Source organism: Juglans regia, chromosome 2 (genome assembly GCF_001411555.2).
Source record: "Juglans regia cultivar Chandler chromosome 2, Walnut 2.0, whole genome shotgun sequence".
NCBI classification, from domain to species: domain Eukaryota; kingdom Viridiplantae; phylum Streptophyta; class Magnoliopsida; order Fagales; family Juglandaceae; genus Juglans; species Juglans regia.
The window spans coordinates 12,735,644-12,741,643 of NC_049902.1; positions in this window are offsets into that span (position 1 = coordinate 12,735,644).

Consider the following 6,000-nt stretch of genomic DNA (forward strand, 5'->3'; position numbering starts at 1 on the left):
GCCGCACAGGGTAAACCCTAGCAGAGCATGCAACGTTCAGGTAAAGAAACTTTCAATTCCCCATATGTTGGCCTCTTTGTTTGTTGTGCCACTTTTCTGCCATTTAATTTGTGAGTGCTTACAAAATGTGCCTTTAATGAATGTCTTGGGTGATTCAAGTTAGATTTACCAATTAATGGCAAGTAATACAACATGTTAGTATAGTTTCTGATACCAATAATCACCTCCTTCGTTGATTAAGCTAGTATGCATGATAGAAGATAACTATATTAGGAGTACCCCCAATTTAGAATGATTTTGATGCTTAAATTTAGAGACCCTGAATGGAACAAACTTTGTGAGCAAAGACAATGAAACGGGGGTTCAAGAAGATTTTGACCTTGTTTATAGGGCTATTTATAGTGGAGGATTCTTCACTGGTTAAGGTGTCCTCATGCACATTTGTGCCTATGCTGGTGGCATTAAACGTTTCTTTCATTCGCCCCCTAAATGCTCTTTTATCATTTGGCCTTAGAGCATTCATATCTAGTTTCCTATAATATTTCCTAAAATTTGGCTAGAAATCATACTTCCTATAATTTTCTCCTAAATTTTATTCATCTTTAAAAAATCTCATACATCTCATTTCCTATCATTTATCTATTCTATTAAAATACTATTTTTCTATTATTTCTTTATTAATTTTTTCTCTCACTTCCATTTTCATTCTTAACTACTAACTCTTTTGTCTTTTTCAAATATCACATTCTACTAATTAATATCACACTTACACGATTTTTTTTTCTCAAGTACAATAATAGTTTTCACACTATTACGATATTACAAATAATTAATTTTTTTGAATATGTGCATTTTCCGACGCGATGGTATTTTTTAATATGGTTTTGTCCACATAACTGTAATATTTTATTTGCATTTGTCTAACCGTAACATTTTTTATCATTTTATATAACGGTAATATTTTTTTTCCCTTTCTCCAATTGTAACACATCTTCTCTGCGTGATGATAATAACATTTTTTGTCATTTCTCCAATGGTAATATTTTTTGTCATTTCTACAACGGTAACATTTTTTGTCATTTCTCCAACGGTATCATTTTTTGTCTACCTTCTAACGGTAACATTATTTGTTATATATGTAACGATCACTTTTTTTCTGTATAAATAGGCCTTTTTGTTCCATTCACATTCTCAGGAACCCAAGTCTGATTTCATCTTAAAGAGAAATTTGTCATTCCAGCCTCATCTTCCACTCCCTTTATTAAATGACTCGTTCGTTCTTTCACAAATTGCTACTTAACTTATCCTCTAAAGATGAGTTGGATGTTATTCTTAATAATGATGACGGATCAACATCAAGTGAGGGGACCTTGATTACACACTTGATGTATGCGGATGATCTTTTGATCTTTGCTAATGGTGGGAAGATATCGATGTGGCGGCTTATGGAGGTGTTACGCCAATATGAGGTAATGTCTGGGTAGTTGATTAGTCCTAATAAATCTTCTATGTTTTTTTTTCTTCTACTATCTCGTGTGAAAGAAAGATTGGTTTGAAGAGAATTTTTGGTTTTAAGGAAGGGATATGGTCTTGCACATATTTGAGGATACCGTTATACGTGGGAAGAATGAAAGTTCGGATGTTTGATCCATTGTTGGCAAAAGTTCAAAAAAAATTAGCTAGGTGAAAAGTAAACTTCTATCCTTTGGAGGTAAGATTATTCTCATTAAGCATGTATTGAATAGTTTATCGATTCATATGCTTTCAGTCTTGAACTTGCCAAAAGCAGTGCTTTTGGTGCTTAAATGGATTTTATCTAATTTTTTTATGGGAATCTAGTATGGAGAACAAGAAAAGGAAATGGATATCATGGAAAAAAATATGTTTACCTGTGGATGAAGGTGGACTTGGAATTCAGGATCTCGCTTGAGGTTCAAAACTCTTTGCTCATGAATTTCGCATGGAAATTAATAAAAAGAGATACGATGTGGACCAATTTCTTTATCTCTAAATACATGGGTAATTCGCATTTGTTATAGGTTGCTTCTTTGGGGGCAAGGTTCTCGATTTTGGAGGGGTCTCATGTGACTTGTGCTAACTGTTGTATGTAATTCTTGATGGCTTGTTCGGCGTGGTAATGTGAGTTTCTAGTTTGATAACTGGATGGGAGATGGACCTTTGTCAATGGAAATTACAGTGGTTAGGGAGGTTGATTTAAATGTTAGTGAGGTGAGTGATGATATTGGACCAAAATACGAGTTATTGAGGGAGCTCGTTCCTGAAGAAGTGGTTGACCACATCAGAAAATCTGGTATTCGGTTGCGGCAAGAGGATGATTTATGTGTATGGAAGTATTCAGTTAATAGAGAGTTTACAATAAAATAAACCTGGGAGATGACTAGACAACGTGGCCCGAATTGTACCAGGAGAAAATGGTTATGGCAAGATTTGGTTTCGAAAAAGATGGCATTCATGTGCTGGAGAGCTAAACGAAAAGCAATACCTATTGATGATATTATTCGACAACTCGGAATCCCATTGGTGTCAAAGTGTAGCTTTTGTGTGAATCCGCAAGTCGAGACTTTGAATCATGTTCTTTGTGAGGGAGATAGAGCTAGAAAAATATGGAAATTTTTTTAGTTTCCTGTTGAATTCGGTTGTCACAGATTCAGAATTGGGAAGGAATGACGTCCTTCTAGTGGCAACGTACAACTGGTGCTACCCAAGTAGGATGGATTCATGGAGTACTTCCAGTGATTATTTTGTGGGCGCTGTGGAGGGCTAGATGCTCAGCTCGAATGGAGGATAGCACTTTTGAGGGAGGGCATATTGTTCGGGCCGTTAAAGTTTCTCTTAGGGACATCACAAGTAAGCTGCGGAAATTTAAAACTATGGAACGTAACGATCCATTAGTGATGCAAGAGCTTAATTGTCCGATTGTTCCAATTTGTGAAAAGTTGCCTAGCCTAGTTGTGTGGACGCTACCAATGGTGGGGAGGCTTAAATTAAATGTGGATGGGGGGATCTTGCGGAAGTCCTGGAGTGTCGGGTTGGGGGGGGGGGGATTATTCATGATACACAAGGAAAATTTATAGTTGGGTTTGCAAATTCATATAGCCAAGTAACAAATACAATGGCACTCTACTTGATGGACTTCGTTTATGTTGTTCATTGGGTTTTAGAGATTTTTTTGTGGAATCCGATTCAAGTGTGGTGATTGGGTGGTTAGCTTCAGGAGTTTGTAAGTATTTGTTTTTATGGGATTTTTGGGAGGAAGTAAAGGAGCTTCCAAGTACTCTTAACGTTCATTTTCGGCATATTTTTAGAGAAGCAAATATGGTGGCGGACTTCTTGGCAAAAAAGGAGACTAGAGGTAGAATAACAAATTTTCGACAAGAAGTAATGCAAGATCGGCTTCGAGGTTTAGTCTGTATAGATAAATTGGGTATTCCTTATATTCGGCATTGATGTATTTGTTATTTGTGTTGGAAGTTGTAAATGCGGTTGTCTTTCCACCCTAGTGAGATTTGCTTAATAATAAGAGGCTTGACCTCGCCTATTCATTAAAATTTAAAAAAAAAAAAAAAAAAAAAAAGACCAAACAAATATCTTTTAAAAGTATTTAAATAAGTTATATAAATTTTTTTAAACGCATTTTCTTAAAGTCCACTATTTCCAAAATTGTAATATTTTGGATTCTAAACCAGGTTATTCTCCTTCTCACATATGGAGAAGCATTTGGTCTTCTATTAAATTGGTCAAAGAAGGGGCAGTGTGGCGGATAGGGAATGGACATAACATTCGAGTATGGCATGACAAATGGCTACCACAGCCTATTACTTATAAAATTCAAACTCCCATCAATAGACTATCTACAGACTCGACAGTTGCTGAGCTGATTGATGCTGATAATCAACAATGGAAGGCTGATTTAGTAGAAGCAGTATTTAATTCAGATGAGGCACAACTAATCTGTAGTATTCCAATCAGTTTGAGGAATGATAGTGACAAAATGATATGGGTCAGAAATGCAAATGGTGTTTTCTCTTTGAAGAGTGCTTATTTCCTTGATTGTCTTATGACAAAACAGTCTGTTGGTGAAGCTTTGAATGGAGTGGCTATAGAAGAGCTATGGAGGAATCTATGGCAGTTACATGTTCCAGGGATGATCAAACACTTTCTATGGAAGGCACTTACTGATATTCTACCTACAAAACAGGTGTTCCTGAAAAAACAAATTGTGAAAGATGGCTTGTGTCCTATCTGTCAAGGAAATTAGGAGAATGTTATTCATGTTCTTTGGAATTGTTCTGGTACTATGGATGTTTGGGGAGAGAGAGATAGCCCTCTCAACAAATGGAGTTCTAATTATAAGAATTTCAGATTGTTATGGTTGGACATGGTTAACATGTTGGATGTTGTGCAGCTAGATCAAGTGGCTGTTATTCTTTACAAGATCTGGGCTAGAAGGAATTGTTTTGTCTTTAAAAACATTTTTAATAGTCCATTTGTTTTAGTTAAATCAGCATTGAATGATGTAGAAGTTTTTCATGAATCTCATTTGAGATTAACTTATGATGCAGCCAGACTACCTCAACAGATCACTGAAGTGGAATGGAGACCACCAGCAGATCCCTTCTATAAGTTAAATTTTGATGCTGCCTTTTACTCTAAGAATAGTTTGATGGGTATTGGCATAGTGGTAAGGAACAACAGGGGTGAGGTGCTAGTAGTGGTTTCTGATCCCAAAAGTCATATTTGTTTTGCATTTTCTGCAAAATGCTATGCACTTCTAAGAAGCATCAAGTTGTGCCATGAGTTGTGCTTATACCAGGTGGTGCTAGGGAGATGCTAAGGCAGTAGTGGATAGTGTTAATGGTTATAACAATAGCCATTCCTGGAAAGGGCTTTTGATTGATGACATACAATTCTTAATAAAGGGACGTGCAGATTAGAACCTGATTTTTACTAAGAGAATTGGAAATAAAGCTGCTCATATTGCAGCAAAGTTAGGCATGTATTTAGATAGTGAATCAGTGTGGATATAGGAGGGCCCCCGGAAGTTTTGTTAGTCACTTTGCTTGAGAAGCCATGTATTGCTTGATTTGAAGTAATGGAATTATATTTTCTTTTCAAAAAAAAAAAAAAAAGCATGCGGTCTTTTTCGCAAAAGCCTAAAGCATTCAACAAATTAAATTTATTTATTATTATTTTTTGGTGAATAAGTACGTTTCTTCGTTATTGCTTAGCTAACCTTAGAGTTAATAGGATGCGCGCTGATTTTCATAACTAATTATATTAGTACTTTTCTTTTTCACTTTCTTTTCTCTATGATTTTTTTAATTCTTTTCAAAATTAGTATCTAAATTTTAATGAAGTTTTAAAGGGAGATTTGGATTCAAAACACACATCAACTCATCTCATCTCATCATTACAACTATTTCAAATTCTCACATAAAATATAATAAACAATTCAACTTTTTCAAATTTCAAAATAATTTTTTCAAATTCATACACAAAATATAATACATAATTCAACTTTTATTCTATTATTTACAAACCATCTCAACCCACCTCAACTCATCTCTGAATCCAAACATCTCTAAATATATTTTAGCTAGCAAGTAATTCCTTGAGTTTACAAGTTTTTGCAATTAACTCATACAGTCCATCTTCTATCAAATTAAATAATGGTGAGGGCAGCCAATCAAAATTCGACACATGACATTCAAATGCCACCACGCCAACAATCTTTTTTAAGAATAATATAAAATTAAAAATAGATAAAAACGAAGTATTAATTTAAAAGAGACAAGAAATCTAAAGTAATTAAGAAAAAACTTGATAAACGTAAGTATTATTTTAAAATTTAAAAATATTAGGAAAAATAAATAAAAATGAATAAAAAATATTTGATAGAGAAAATGAATTTTAAAAATAAAAAATGAATTTTAAATCTAAAATAACAATTTAAAACAACAAAGTCTTACAAATGCCACA